This window comes from Bos mutus, chromosome 13, assembly GCF_027580195.1.
Source record: "Bos mutus isolate GX-2022 chromosome 13, NWIPB_WYAK_1.1, whole genome shotgun sequence".
Taxonomy (NCBI): domain Eukaryota; kingdom Metazoa; phylum Chordata; class Mammalia; order Artiodactyla; family Bovidae; genus Bos; species Bos mutus.
In genome coordinates, this window is record NC_091629.1 from 81,059,965 (window position 1) to 81,077,551 (window position 17,587).

The window sequence follows — 17,587 nt, forward strand, 5'->3', positions numbered from 1 at the left end:
TAACTCTTAACCACCATGCTAGGTACCTCTAGAACTAACAACTCAGATCTGAGTAGTTTTCCCCTATTGAACTACAGTGTAATGTAAATAACCCCAATTCTTCTGGAAAACTAGTATGTAGCCCAGTCTCTCGGCAGTTCATCACTCACTCAAGGCATGCCACCGTGGGAAGGAAGGGTGTTTTGATTTGAACAGCTGGCTCTTTCTAAAAGCCAGCTCTACCAATGACTAGCTGTGTGACAATGGGAGAGTGTCTTCCCCCTTCTGAAATACATAAGCCTTACATATTAATAGTAATTAATAATGGTGATGAAGGCCTACTATGTGCCAGGCACGCTTCTAAAGTTTTACACTTTTAATGCATTAATCTTCACATTAACCACAGGAACTGGGTTATCATTATCATCTCCATTTTATAGTAGAGAAAATTGAGTCAGAGAAGGGTTAAATACATGTACAAGATTTTTCCAGCTAGTAAGTGGAAGAACCAGAAATAAATCCCAGGTGACTTGGCCCTGGAGGAGACATTTAAATACCACACTATGCTATCTTGAAGAGTTATTGTGAATATCAAATGAAATCATGTATGCTAGTCTCTATCACACAGTGCTAATCACTAATAGTTAATGCACTTATAATTATTCTAAAATTGTACTATATTGCCTTTGTGTGCTCTAGAATAATGTTTTATGAGCATTATTCAAAGACAGCATCCTAATTCTGTGGTCTGTGATTTAGTCAACTTATTTCTCCCTGCACTGATTCTATAAACTTTAATCATATCCATTTTCATCTCTAACCTTCTAGAATTCAAAAATTCTTTTCCATTACCAATAAATGAGTTCTAATTGCATCCAAGCATCAGGGTTCCTCTCAGTTCAGTTCAGTTCATGTCCGACTCTTTGAAACCCCATGGACTGCAGCTTGCCAGGCTTCCCTGTCCATCACCAGCTCCCAGAGCTTGCTCAAACTCATGTCCATCCAGTCAGTGATCTCATCCAACCATCTCATCCTCTGTCATCTCCTTCTTCTCCTGCATTCAATCTTTCCCAGCGTCAAAGTCTTTTCCAATGAGTCAGTTCTTCATTGGGTTCCTCTATCTTTTTGGAAATAACACAGAGATATGGAGGAAAAAGTGGTCAGAACCAGCTTTCTCATAATCACATCTGGGTTACATTAAATAGTCTTTGGGATGTAAAACCTTCCATCTGTGCTGCTCCATGCCCTTCCCCTGCCTGCCTGTCTGGAATGAAGATGACCCCCACAGTGACCTTGAGGATCATGTGTTGAAGAGACAGAGCCTCAGTCAGCCTGGTCCCTGAAGGACGCAGGCTGAAGGTCATGCGGCCACTTGCACAGTACAATTCTGTTATCAAGAGTTAAACTTTTAGAGTACTCAAGCTAAGAAGTAAATGTCATTCCCATCATTATTACCATTATTAAATTTCATATCAATATGAGTTAAGATTTGAACATCCTAGATGGTAGGTAAGAATGGGCATTGTGATGAAATCACCAAGTTCTGACTCAGTGAGTTCTGTTATCAAGTAAAACCCTAAGATGGGGCAAGGACTCAAAAAAAAAAAAAAAAAAAAAAGACAGCTTAAAATTATCACCAGTGTCTGGAGAAAAGCTATGCTTTTGCTTCCCCAGGGGCTCTCGCTTGAACCCTTTCTTAATAGCACAATGCATTTTCTCTAAATTCTATCATACAAAAGAAAAAAAAGCTTTCAGATTGCTTTAGTTATGTTACAAAAATGGTAGGTTTTTTCCTTCTTGAAAAACAAGAAAAATGACCTGATATTCATTTACACTCTATTTTGTCCTTCATTTAAAGTAAAAGCTTTCACTGAAATCTGTCTGATCATCTTAAACAGCATTTTGGGGGAAAAAATTAGAAGCACAGATCCAAAAATGTCTAAAGAGAGACAGTCTAAGAATTCAATTTCACAGAAGATGCAGGTGTTAGAGTGCATGGCCCACGGAAGCAATGCCTCAGGACAGGAAGCATCAGAGAAAAACCACTGCACCTCACCTGCTTCTCTCCTGACATCTCCAGACCCCCCGATAGAGTGGTGAGACACCCAGGTCAAGATATAATCTTCATGAATCATTTTATCTTCTCTGTTCTATAAAGTAATGTCAGAACCCCCCTAATCCTCTCTTACTTCAAATATCAACATAACCAGCAATCTTTAGGTCCCTAGGGATATCTCACCAGAATTTAAAGGAAATGTGTTACTTTTGAGCTTTTGAATATATGAATAAATGAATTCACATTAAAAAAATATTTTGGCCTACTGACTAGTTTCAGATAATAATGCTCCACCTAATTAAACTGAAATTAAATTCTCTAATTTTGAGCCTCTTCTTACGGAAAGATTTCAATCACCATTTACTGGTACACTGACATACATAAAATATGGATAACCATCTTTTTGTATTTTCCCAGTCTTTTAACAAACAAGAACATGACTTTGGTTCCTATCTGGACTTCTCTTTTCTGGCATTTTCTCATTTCACTATGGTTGCTCCACCTTAGGGGTCTAGAGCAACCTTTTCCATTATAATCAATCATACAATTATGTAAAACATAAAAAATCAGTAGGGAAAGATGCTCCTCATGGAGTCTCTGTTAGAGAGAGTCTGATTGCCTATCCAGTATCCATTTTCCTAGAGATCAAAAGCAGAAGGATTCCTTTGGCTCCAAATTTCAAAAGTTTCCGGTGGCGGGGGGTAGGTGGGGGGTGGGTTGGGGGGTAGGATTTTAAACCAGAGGGCAGGAAGAGACCAAAGAAAGAGGCAGACACTCCAGATTGGTAGGTGGCAGGTTAAAAAGCAAGGGAACCTATTGGATTGGCCAAAAAGTTCATTTGATTTTAAGTAATAGACATTTTTTTTTCACCAAGAACTTTATTGAACAACATATTTACTAACCAAACAAAATTTTTGTCCAATCCACTATATACCTGGTTTGTCTCCGACACCGGAAGAAGAGTGGATCTCTCCACTGGCCCACCAGAATCGTAAACTTTATACTTAATGGGGTTCAGTCATATGGCCCATTCAGATGGTCTCAACAACTCAGTCCTTCTGGGGCTGCGTTCTTGACAACTGCTCCCACTGTGAAAGTTGGGCAGAATGTACATTTCAGGGACAGGAGATGGGACAGGTAAAAAATCTATTGCTCAGATTCGGCTTGTGGCCAAACAGGTCACATCTTCTTGATGACCTCCTGCAACAGACTCCCACAGAATCAGGGATGGCTGTGTGCTTTGTTCACCTGCCCTTCTTTCTGATTCTTGCTGCACTGAATGCCTACTTGAGGGCTGAACTTGGAGCCATGAGGTGACCTTGAGAATGGAAGTCAGAAAATAGACAGGTAGATCAAAAAGATAAAAGTCCTTGGTTTTTCCAACAATCACATCACCAAGACCACCAAGATATTAACTCAGAAAAAAAAAATTCTATCTTGTTTAAAATCCCTTCAATTTGGGGGTGGGGGCATGGGTTTCCACCTATGCAGCCATAACCAGCGCTGACTGATTCAGAAGCAAACATGAACACTCTAGTAGCTTCTGATGCTGTAGTTTTGTTCCTCATCAGTTTTCTAAATGACTTTCAGTGCTCTGTGCCAGCAGGTTATGAAAAATGTCTTTTGTTTTTTCATATATTTCCTCGGGGTTTCTGTTCCTGAAGAAATTGCTGGTTTTCAGTCATTCCACCAATTCAGGATGAGGGTAGGAACACTGGTTTTCGTGGAAAAGAATTGTATCAAAGTATTTGTGAAGTTAATAAGAGAGATGGCATAGTGATGCATTTTATTAAAAATAAGTCCCAGTGCTACTATAGCAGCTACATAAGTAGAGATGGATGTCGCCATGTATGTCAAGCTATGATGATTTACAGAGACTGTGAACTTGTGCTTTTTCTAACTTGCATACCATCTTTTACTTTAACGCTGACATTATAATATGCTAGGGAATTGACAGGGCTTCCTGGGTGGCTCAGCAGTAAAGAATTTACCTGCAATACAGCAGACATAGGAAACACGAGTTCAATCCCTGGGTTGGAAAGATCCCCTGGAGAAGGGCATAACAACCCACTCCACTATTCTTGCCCGGAAAATTGCATGGACAGAGGAGCCTGGCAGACTACAGTCCACAGGGTTGCAAAGAGTTGGATACGACTGAGCACACATACAGGGAATTGACAGAATAAGGGTTTCATTCTTTATCATACTAAATAGCATGACTGAAAGGAAAGAAATACATTTCAGCTTCCTTTTAATTTTAAAGACATAAATAAATAAATAATCCCACATCTTTATCGATCCAGCTTTGTAATGCCAAACTGAATCATAGATTAAGAATAATGTTGAGCTGAAATTTTGTATTCACAAAATAAGTACCAGGCTAGCACTTTAAGGCAGATAAAAAATTGAGTCAAATTGTACATGTATTTATTGGTTAAATACAGATATTTTATGAACATATATGCATTTCTCTAATATAGATTACCTGCACTGGTATGCATTAAATAGCAGATTCCCTTATACAAATGTGTACAAAGAGCAGAGAACAGCTAAGCCAAGGAACCGATGGCAGTGACTATGTCACACATTTTAAAAGAAAAATAACTTGGAAAATGTTTTACTTAAAGTGGTAGTAAAAAAAATCAGATTATAAATTTGAAGATGCAAAACACCCACTTTACTTGACTATAGAAAAAAAACTGAAAATGCCCTAAAAAGAAGTAGTCACCTTTGTTTGGGAAAACAGTTAAAAAGAAAAGTTAACTTGTAAATAGACAATGGAGGAAACTGCCCCCTTCCAAATAAAATGCATCTTTTGTTATTTGAGCTATGTTGCTGCCCCTGTGCCTTCCAAAGGATGAAACAGTGTAAGATTTGCAATCACCCTGTATTCTAATTCTAATCTTACCAACTGAAGATAGTAATATTCTCTCCTGTCACTTATTCAAATTAATTTATTAGGAAGACTATCTTTAGTTGTATGGCAGGATTGCTGGGCAAATATTTTAAGGTCAGAGAGTAAATATTTTAGGCTTTGTGGGTCACATGGTCACATGATCTTATCACTATTCAATTCCATCCCTGTAGACTGAAAATAGCTATAGACAGTATGTACATTAAGGGGTGTGTCTGTGTTCCAATAAAACTCTTTTTACAAAACAGGTGGCAGGCTGGATTTGGCCCATAGGCTGTAGTCTGCAAACTTCTGTTCTATAGGAAGAAAAATATTCAAGACTTCTTGAACCTTTCCCTGAAAGTAATTGAACATTTATTGCATCATAAATGTCCCATTTATTTCTCTGTGGCATGGAATGTGTAGCTCCAATAAATTCTACTAGTAAACTATAAAGAAGTAAGCCCACATAATACAGCAGATCAAACCCAAAATATATTCTATACATGAAGACAAGCAACTGTCTGAACTAGGTGAATATAAGTGAATATAAAATGTGGCCCATAACAACCCCTACCAACAAAAACAGACTGGCAATAGCAAAACCTGCAGTAATGAAAATCTAAGGAAATCATCTTGCAAAATCGTGTTGCCCATAAAATAATGTTTGGTATATCTAATTGGTAATTATTCAGATTAACCATTCTTGCAAATATGTGAGAAATTCAGTTGTTAAAATAGCACTTCTCAGTGTTATTAAATAAATTTGAATAAATATATGCACTCAACATATAGAAATACAGAGTTCAATTCTCACTAAATATGGCTAACATATGTTCTCTGGGGTTTCTCTTCAACTCCATACTTACCCAAGGATAGCACAATCTCTTAAAAGATATAAACTGAGTTCCTACTGTGTGGTAGGTAATCTATTAAACTCAAACTCTATACTTATTTTTCTCTCTTTTATGGCAACATAGGAAACTTAGCTCTCTAGTCAATGAGAATCTTATGATATCACTTAGCACCTAACTATTCAATTTGTATTCTACAGACTGGCAACAGCCTTGGGACACTCTTTAGAAATACAGAATCTTGGGCCACCTCAGACCGCTGTATCATAGTGTGCTTTTATCCAAAGCCCAAGGGATCAGTATGCATGCAGGACATGCATGCATGCTCTAAGTGCCTCTGTAGTGTAACAGTGTCATAGACAAGCGATTGTCCAGTATCCTGGAGTCATGATTCCAACTTACTAAGTAACCAATTTCTTCCCAAGGAATATCTTGGCATTGAGGAGAATCTATTTTATTACACATAAAATACTAAATCGTAGTGCCTTCCAGGCATACATCTTTAGCCTCACTTCCTGAGATATGTGTTCTTTACAGAATAGCTGAAGTCAACTTCATATAATGTCACACTTTAAACTTTGATGGACTGTTAAAGTTGAGCAACTATCCATATTGACTCCACACTCCATGGGCAACGTACCAACTTGCTAATTGCAGATGTTAGGATACGTTTAATGGTGCTATTGTGGAAAACTAAGGTTGCACCACATGAGAAAGCTAACATGCTGCTTAATTTCTATGCTCGGAGAATTATTTGTCTTGATGCAATCTCTCTTTTTCATCCCTGAGCATTGGGAGTATTGATTTTTTTATGATAGTAAAACAACCAGTGCTACCCCCAAAAATGCACTACTTGCTAATAGTTGATATTTGAATTTTTAAATATTGAGATTTTCTGTTTACATAATGATTTGTCTCCTTTGTATGCATTTAATTTCTGATCCCTCATTTAGGCAAAGACATAAATTTTGATGAGATCAATTATTACCTTGCTTCATTTTTGGAAACATTTTTTAAATAATAAAATATGCTCTATACTTGCATAATTGTTTTTTATTCCAGAGAAATGGCAAAAGAAGGTTGGTCACTGCTTCTTGTGGACTAGCCTTAGCTATAAAGTTGCTTGGCAGGTTTGGGTTCCCAAGAGTGTGAGATTAAAGCTACAGACAAAAGTTAGACAAAGAACTGTAGTACTCACACATAGGGGGAATATATGTTTCATGACTAGAAAATACTAGTAATTGCTTGGTGATAGTGATGAATATCTCTGTGTGTGTGAGAGAGAGAGAGAATGTTCATGTTTAAAAACTCTCAAAAACCTGCTTATTTGGGGAAATATTTGTCTTCATTTTCCAATAAAAGCAATGTCATGGATACATTGCTTTTATTTAGATTTTATGTTCATCGAATTACACAAACTCTGTTTTTAAGTGCCAAATGAATTTATAGAGCTTCTCATAGGCGCAACTTCCTGTCCCAACCCCACCCAATTTCCCTCTCTTCAAATGTAAGTACTTTCAGTCGTGTCATCTGATTCTTTTGACAGTTAGCTGCGTATCACTGAACAGTACATTTTGATTATGACTAATTGATTCACTCTGTCCCCTATCTGTTGACTTCTCAATATGGAAGATAAGGAATTTGCTTTTTATCATCCTTTCCTCATCTTTCCTCTGCCGTCATTATCCCACTATAAATGTAGGTATATCTTAAGTTTGGTTAGCTTTATATTTCATATTTATGTTATGAAATATGTTATATTTCATGTTTGTGTTATGAATACTAATCATACATATGTGAATGTATATATATATATATATATATATATATTATAATCATAGGTGAGTCAAGCAACTGTCATAATTGCTTTTCATTTCCTGCACAATATTATTTTCCCTATACCTTGTTTTATCATTTGGTCAGATTGTTTTTTTACTTATTGCTAACTCCATATAGTTACAGCCTCTGTTGCTGACATCTCATGACATGTGGAAACATGTTGACAGTCTTACAATCTTTTTCATGAAAATGTCGTCCCTGGGACTTCTGACCCTCTCCAATCTGAATCCTCTGTCCAGATCTTTGTTCCACTATCTTCTCAGGCTTCTTCTTCAGAAGGTTGAGAGTGGATTACCTTTGCCTTGTTACTGTGCTGGAACTTCCAATTCTTTTCTTCCTCATTTTTGCTTAACCCTTTGGTTTCAAGAATTTTATCTTTATGTGCTTCCTGGGAAAGTATGGAAGAGAGATACATTATTTGGGACCTGATATGTATAAACATTTTGATGTTTTCATTCCACTCTTCAAACTTAATTGATATTTTGGCTGAACAGAAAATTCTAATTTAGAAATTATTCCTCTCAGAATTTGGAAGGGTTTGTCTTTTAGCTTCCAGCATTAAAAGCTAGTTCTCTTTCTTGATTTTCCTTATGAATAATTTTTTTTTTCTTTCTTAAAATTTGTTGGACTTTCTCTCTGCCCTCAATGTTCTGAATTTACAGGAATTTTGGACTTCGGTTTGGGTTATTTTTATTCACTACACTGGGCATCCATTGAGTTCTTTCAATTTTAAAAACGGTGTTGTAATTCTGAGAAATGTTCTAAATGTTTTTATTTATTACTTCCACATCTCAATTTCTCTCCTTCTGAAACACTTCCTATCTTGAATATTGGACTTTCTGGGTTGTTTGTGTAATTTTCTTATCTTTTCTCTCTGCCTGCTTTATCTTTTTGTTTTACATTCTGTGGTATTTTCTAACTTTACCTTCCTTCTCTCTTCTGTTCCAGTTTTCCTCTTGCTATCATATTATGACTTTTAAGGAGCTCTTTTTTTGTTCTCTGAATAATCATTTTTATAGCATCTTGGTTTCGTTTCCAATTCCCTCCAGGGTATTAACTGACTTTTTATTTTTAAAGTCTTCTGGTGGCTGGTCTTTGTTCCTGCCTGGTTATTTCTCCTGCTTCCTTTGTGTCTGTCTTTCATAACAGAAACTTCCCACAAATATCTGGTGATTTCTGGCTGTGGTCTGTTTAAAAGAGAGAAGCAAAAAGTTGAAGCAGTGACAGATTTTATTTTCTTGGGCTCCAAAATCATTGTGGATGGTGACTGCAGCCATGAAATTAAAAGAAGCTTGCTCCTTGGAAAGAAAGCTATGACAAACCTAGACAGTGTATTAAAAACCAGAGACATCACTTTGCTAGCAAAAGTCCATATAGTCAAACCTATGGGGTTTTTTTTCAGTAGGGGTGAATGGATGTGAAAGTTGAACCATTAAAGTAGGCTGAACAACACAGAATTTATGCTTTTGAATTGTGGTGCTGGAGAAGACTCTTGAGAGTCCTTTGAACTGCAAGGAGATCAGACCAGTCATCCTAAAGGAAGTCAACCCTGAATATTCATTGGAAGGGCTGATGCTGAAACTCCAGTACTTTGGCCACCTGATGCAAAGAGCCAACTGATTGAAAAAGATCCTGATGCTGAGAAAGATTGAAGGCAGGAGGAGGAAGGCGGCAACAGAGGGCGAGATGGTTGAATGGCATCACTGACTCAATGGATGTGAGTTTGAACAAACTCTGGGATATAGTGGAGGATAGAGGATCCTGGCTTACTGCAGTTCATAGAGTCACAAAGAATTGGACATGGCCTAGCAACTGAACAACGGCAGCAGCAGCAAAGAAAAATAAAAACTAATTAAGACTTCCAAAGTCACGGGCAAAGCTTAGGAAATGTGGCTTGCTCTGTAGGGTGATCAGACTGCAATATTTCCTTGTGTAACTTCAGTATCAATGTTTTTAGTCTTTCCTCTTATGTTAGTCAGATTTCTAAGCAAAAATTTCTCCACAAGTTACTATGAGTGTGTTTTAAACAAAGCATAAATTCTAGATATCGTCATTTATTGAAAGCTCACTATGACTTTACATATATTACTTCATGTATTATTATAATAATCATATTAAATAAGTAACATTATTATCCCCAATTTAGATGTGAGAAGATGAGGTTTAGAAGGTGAACTACTCCCTTGTGTTTTCATGCTTAGTCACTTCGTGGTGTTTGACTGTCTGTGACCCCATGGACTGTAGCCCGCCAGACTCCTCTGTCCATGGGCTTCTCCATGCAAGAATACTGGAGTGGGTTGCCATGCCCTTCTCCAGGGGATCTTCTTGACCCTGGAGTCAAACCCGGGTTTCTTGCATTGCAGGTGGATTCTTTACCAACTAAATCACTGGGGAAGCCCACCCCCTTATCAGTGTCATCTAATTAGCAGCATAGGAGCTAGGATTTAACTCTTAAACTCAGCTTTCTCCTCTGCATCCTTAAAGGTTATTATTATTTTAAAATGTTGCAAATATCTCACTCAATACATGAATTCAGTGAACAAAAAGTTACAATAGACAATCAGTTAATGTTCAGTAAATAAAAGCCAAACAGAACTCTGAAACAGAAGGCTACACAAGATTTTAATCCCCAAGCATAGCCTGTAGATTGTCACAGGCCTTTGAGTTCAAAGGCAGTTCAACAAGCTGAAGAGATGGAAAATTTGAGAGAAACAAGAATTCCAATTAGAATTTTGGACAGTGAAATATTAGAGTAACAGTAGTTTCCTCATATAACCCACTAAGTGTATGTTATATACACTATCTGACATTTTTAATCCTGACTAGAATGAGTAAAAGCCCTGTAGGTTGCAGAATATCATGAAAGTTTTATTCTTACTATATATATTTTATTATACTGTATTTTATTTTAATTTATTATATTTACTACTATATTTTATTATAATTTCAAACTTTCTCTTAAGAATGACCATGGCCAGGCTGTATTTTGAAATATCTAAAGCCATCAGTGGAGTTATAGTCACTGTTTTCTCAATTATATAATTTAAAATTTTCTGCTTTGATTTGTTTTTTTTTTTAATTTCATTGAAGTATAGTTGATTTACAATGTTGTATTTAATTTCTGCTACAGAGCAAAGTGATTCAGTTTTATATATATGTATTTTTTCAGATTCTTTTCCAATTATGGTTTATCACAAGATGTTAGACAGAGTTCCCTGTGCAATACAATAGGACTTTGTTGTTTATCCATCCTATATATAATAGTTTATATCTGATTTAGCTGAATTTATTATATTATCTAGTTTTACTTTCCTAATAATATTTTTACCACTTTATTTTTTAATAAAGGATAATAGCTTTATTATCCTTAATGTAATAGTAATAGCTAATATGCTTAATGAGGGATAATAGTTTTACAGAATTGTGTTGTTTTCTGTCAGACATCAACAAGGATCAGCCATAGGTACACCCACGTCCCCTCCCTCTGGAGTCTCCCTCCCCATCCCACCCCTCTAGGTTGTCACAGAGCCTCTGGTGAATTCCTGAGTCACACAGAAAGTTCTCACTGGCTATCTATTCTACATATGGAATTGTAAGTTTCCATGTTACTCTCCCCATCTATCTCACCCTCTCCCTCCCCCACCTCCTCGTGTCCATAGGTCTGTTCTCTCTGTCTGTTTCTCCATTGCTGCTCTGAAATAAATTCATCAGTACCATCTTTCTAGATTGCATACATATGCATCAGTGTATGATATTTATATTTCTCTTTCTGACTCACTTCACTCTGTATAATAGGCTCTAGGTTTATCCACCTCATTAGAACTGACTCAAATGCGTTCCTTTTTATGGCTGAGTAGTATTCCATTTGTACATGTACCACAGCTTCTTTACCCATTCATCTGTAGATGAACCCTAATAATATTTTTAATTTTATTTTGTCCATATTTATGAAGATACAGGCAAAAAAAGTTTATTAACAAAGGCCAAGCAAAAATATATTATTTTCATTGATCTAAATTCCTCTTTGAAGCTCCATATTTAAATGAAGAAAGTGTCTACACTGCAGAAGCAAAGACTTGCAAATAATCCACCAGCTTCCCCGTCTACACACTCACCTTTTAGTGTTAAGCTATGAATGATTGCACTATATAACCACCCTTTGTACAAAGGCCTGCATTTCCAAATATGATTAAGTAAAGATAACTTTCCTCCCTCTAAAAAATAAGCAAGTGAGATGGAAGTTTTCAGAAAATGACATATGTTTATTCTGAAAATTAAATCCAATACATAAAATAAATAGTCTTAAGAATTATCCTGTCATAAAGGTGGCAGAGAAAGGTGTCACACCACCAGTTACTGTATCTTATTTGATTGCTTAGGTTGCACAAGTGAAATACTCCAGATGTTAGAAAATGTAAGTCAGCCAAACTTGTACATCCATAAAAATAGATGACATGTTTTATCCCTCTAAGTACAAATTTGGCTTTGTGCATGCAGATCGCTTATTGCAGTGGCATGTTGGCATAGCAATGTCAAAATTCTGAAACCTTCCAGATGTTTATAAGCCCTTGCTTATTGCTCACAAGACAATTTAGGTTGAGTAGTATGGAAGGCCGAATGCCAAAATGGCCCCAGTTCTCTCACTCCCCCTGTGGCTGTACACTGCAGTGTGATTTTGGAGCTTCTTCCATCCAGCAGTGGAGTCTTTATCTACCCCTCAAATCTAGCCCAGCATTGTAACTTGCTTTGCCCAAAAAAAAAAAAAAAAAAAAAAATGCAGAAGTGGCAATAGACCACTTTTGAGCCCAAGCCTCAACCCTGTATAGCCATGATGAAAATAAGCCCCAGTTAGCCTGCTAGATGCATGGAAGAAACCAATGAAGAAAAGCTTAGTCATTCCAGCTGAACCTATCCAAAACAGCTTAGAGCCAGTCCACCTCCAAACATGCATTAGACCCCTGCCAAGGTCAACACAGTTGCCTCCCAACCCATAGCTGACTGCAGACATGAGTGTGTCCAGCCAAGCCAGCTGACCCCATACTCAAAAGCAATTATAAATGTCTGCTTTTTTAAACCACTGGGTTTTGAAGTGGTTTATAACACACAATTGTAGCAGCAATAGATAAATTATGAGTACACATACCCCTAGCTTGTAAACCAAAATTTTGCTAAACTTATTAAAAACTTAAATATATATATATATAAGTCTTTAGTATTCTTTCTCTTTACAAATCCAAGTTTCTTCCACTTGACCGAAGTCACTTCGGTCATGAATTTCATATTTTCTTTTTAGAAATGCTGAAAGATTCCATCTTCACCGATTAGAATCCTGACTCTAATATTGATCAACAGTAACACAACAGTATTTATGCAACATGAAAATAAACTGATGTTTCAAATATTATGACTCATCATCTGCACTAACCTAAAAAGTAACTTTCATTTTTATGACTTCATTTTTTTAAAAGCACTTCTGGTTCTAGAGAAAATTCAGGAAATAAATTCTGATTACCCTTATTTCTCACATAGAAAGAAAGTCTAAATCTTAAAAGTAAAGTAATTTTTCCTTTATCATGCAACTTTCCTGACTGGTTAAAATAAAAGCACATTTCCTTTATTTTAATTAAGACATTGCTACTTCATGAACCCCAGGCACTATTCTGGAGAAAACAAAAGGCAAATGTAAACCCTTTCAAATATTTTAAATTGATGTTTAATAACTATAGATTATTTAATAACTATGTATTATGCAGTTATATTATAATTAGGTAGCACTTTAGAGACTTCCAAACCCTGGGGATGCAGGAACGGAAAATAAATGTTTCCTATCCATAGATGGAAATACCCAACTTTGCAGAGGTAACAAGTTCACAGGGTCATACAGTGGTGGAACCAGATGTATTTCATCCCACTTTTAGACATTGTTGCCAGAAGCTTGAGTCTGACCCTTTGCTTGAAAGAGATTTATTCAGATCACTTCCTTAATATTCTGTGTGCACACGTTGCACACCAACACAGCTGAGATCATCATGGTCCAAGAGGAAATGTCACGCCAAGTAAGTTAAAGGGGAGACTACTGCTGGATGAGCGGTGCTGAGAATTTTCAAGCTCGGACTCATTTGGACACACCACACAGAAGAATCTATTCATGAAGCAATAGACCAAACTGATTCATTGGCTTCTGTGGTGTGTGTTGTTTGGAGTTCATCGTCAGAACAATCTTTGAATAAGTATCTTGTTCTCTCAAAAAAAGAGGGGTAAATGCACTGTCATAATCAATTAATGAAGAATATCCTTTGATACTAGCAGTGTGGCTAGATTGTGCCTGTAGTTACTGGGCAAAGAGTGTGCCAGTTGTTCTTTGGAAGATCTGCAGTGCAGATTACGGCCTGCAACTCTCTGGAACCCAGGACTGTAGCCGCTACTGACAGCCGCACACCATGGACGTGGTGAGTTAAACCGCGGATCCCATCTGTTTATGCTCCTCGACAAGAACGAGTCACTCTTCCAAAGCGTGGCACCAGCCTCGTTAACACAGCACACCCTTCCGAGTACACTGGCTTCCCTAGTCTCCAGCAGGCGGAGACTGAGTGCTCATGGCAGCTTCACTCTGTCCCGGAAGGCTGGGGGCGACAGGTGCTCTGCGCTGTCTTCTGTCGACCTCCTCGAACCCCCTCCCCATCCTCCTTCCTGCCCTCCGCCCTGGCCCTCCGGGTGTTAATCTGGACAGATTTATCAACAGAAAGAGGTAGATGAAACTGGAGCCTATTATACAGAGTGAAGTAAGCCAGAAAGAAAAACACCAATACAGTATACTAACGCATATATATGGAGTTTAGAAAGATGGTAAGGATAACCCTGTATGCGAGACAGCAAAAGAGATACAGATGTATAGAACAGTCTTTTGGGCTCTGTGGGAGAGGGCGAGGGTGGGACGATTTGGGGGAATGGCACTGAAACATGTATAATATCATATAAGAAACGAATCGCCAGTCCAGGTTCGATGCGGGATACAGGATGCTTGGGGCTGGTGCACTGGGATGACCTGGAGGGATGGTACGGTGAGGGAGGTGGGAGGGGGGTTCAGGATGGGGAACACGTGCACACCCGTGGCAGATTCATGTTGATGTGTGGCAGAACCAATACAATATTGTAAAGTAATTAGCCTCCAATTAAGATAAATTTAAATTAAAAAAAAATATCTTTCTCTTCATTTTCTGGCTTCTGCCGTGGTACACACCAGGATGCAATGCGAGGAAGAAAGGAAAGTGAAGTCAGGGCGTTTATTCTCCTGTCCCCTGCCTCCTAGATCTCTGTGAGTTAGCTGGCTCCATCTCCTGAAGAGCCCACTCCTGCTTAGTTGCCCTTATGTGATGCTCTCCCCATGGGTTCCAGGAGCTCCTCTTTACCTCTCCAGTTCTAGGAGTGGTAGAAACTCCCAGTTCTGATCACTTGGCCCAGTGTCCTGCACTCTCCTTTGTCTTCTTCCTTGACCTTTATAATAATAATGTAATAGTCCTTTTATCAGCCCTCCCCATTTACTCAGCTTGAGTGTGTCATCTACTTTCTGCTGGGACCCCTGACTCACTCTTTGTTGGATGGCATCTCGCTAGACCCACTCAAGGTTATTGTATTCATTTATTCTGAAACATATGTGACATTGATTGCAATTTAATGAGCCATTTACATGCTGTACTGAAAAGCACAAAAACTTGGTTTTCATCCCAGTCTTATGTGACTTAGTTTTGTGACCACAGGCAATTAAATTCTACTTTGAAAACTTTTTTCTAGTCATCTGACATATGCCAGGCACTGGCTAGGATCTGGGAATACAAAAATAAATGCAAGATATCCACCCCTGTGAAGCTCATAATCCAAACAGGTGAGGTAGAGACATAAAGATCTTGAGTACAATATGAGCAAATATGTGATGGTTTATATGTGTTATGTTTACCTACATGACCTTCGGTATCCTTGTTCAGTAAACGAACACAATGATATTTGTCCTGCTGATTTCATGAGATGAGAAAACAAGTTATTTGGTACTATGAGTGAAAACACTTTGAAAGAATTAAGAATATTCAACAGTAAAGTTATTAGTAGAAGTATTACTATCATGTTATCATTATGTCATCTGCTTTACTCCTTATCCTTTTATGACTTTTTATGACCTCCTGTACTGTAATCCACCAGGCTCCTCTGTACAGAAGGTTTTCCAGACAAGAATACTGGAGTGAGTCATCATTTCCTATTTCATCCTGATCTTCCTGACCCAGGGATCAAACTCACACCTCTGCTGTGTCTCCTGTATTGCAGGCAGATTCGTTACTGCTGAGCGACCAGGGAAGCCCTATCCTTTTAAAATGAAATAATTATAGTGTTAGTTCCTCCCCATCTTTATCAGAAACTTAGGTATTACTTCTCTCCAGGAAAAATTTTGACTAGCATGAATTTAAAGAAGTAAGAATAAACATTTTGAACAGCTAAACTTATGACTTTAGTCTCATTTTTAGCAAGCAGTATTTATGATAGATGATAAAAATTAACTCACAAAGTAAATGGAATCCTGTTGAGCCACAAATAAATCTGCCCAGATAGGAGTTGAAGACATTGCTTCAACTAATTTAGAAAGTAATTAATAAAATAGTTTGCTGGTTGTACTCAGGTGGCTTTCCTTGCAGATAAATGATCTTCTGTAACTTTAAACTTCTAGCTGAACTATTTGACAAAAGAATTAAGAATCAGTTGTTTTCCTCAAAATACACAGATGTTAGGTCTGATGCACAACTTTTGTCTTCCCTTTCTTAAAGCAATATTAGTATCTCTTTGAGAGAACTTAATTCACATAGTTTAGGTTAGGGTGCTCATCTTTTACCTCTCTTCACCTGGGAACACATGATCCAGGTCTAAAAGAGTCAGAGAATCTCAAATACATGGCCACAAAATTTGGCTTAAGATTTGTCATGTGACCTGAGGCAAGACAATCAAATCTTCACTGAAACGATTCTGCTGCAATTACTTGGAAAGACTCCCATGTACCCCGGGCATCTTGCTCCTGTGAATAGAGTGTTCAGAAGATGGAGAGTGAGATAGATGATTCATCCATAAATTAAGCCAAATAAACACATGGAGTTTTCAATTACATCAGCAGGAAGAGGAGAAAAATCCTTTCTTTGCTTAAGCTAAGTTGATTTACATATCTGGCAGTGACAATCAAGTCTTGATTATTGCATATCACCATATAACTTAAAATGAAAATAACTGAATTAATTGGAAAATAAGATCCACCTTTTTGCTTAAAAAATTTTGAAGAAAAAAGAACTTTGAAATATTTTAATTACTATTTTCAAAGCAATATGAGATGATTTTGCAGTTGTAAAACAAACATAGGAAACTATGATCAATGAATAATTTGAGAAAAAGAAAGGATCCATGTAAATTCAAAATAAAGCTATTGAATGAAATGTTTCATTGAGGAACTGGAAGAAAGAACCATTTAATTTTCTAAGACACATTCAGTCAATGACTATTAATTAAATATCTACTATGTGCCTCGTTCTGATAGTATATATTAGGTTCTTCAGTTATACCAGTGGGAGCAGATACAGATCACTGTCCTTCAGAACTGACCTTCTAGCTGCTGGAGAAAGACAATAAATATAAACATAATAAATAGATAAACATCAGAGTATTAGGCAACAAATAAGAACATGGAAGGGCTTCCCTAGTAGCTCAGCTGGTAAAGACTCCACCTGCAATGCAGGAGACTCTGGTTCGATTCCTGGGTCAGGAAGATTCACTGGATAAGGGGATGGCTACCCACTCCAGTATTCAGGCCTGGAGAATTCATGGACTCTACAGTCCGTGGGGTCGCAAAAAGTTGGACACGACTGAGTGACTTTAACTTTCAAGAGCATGAAAACAAACTTGGGAATACTGTGGGAAGGGGGAAGATTTTACAACTTA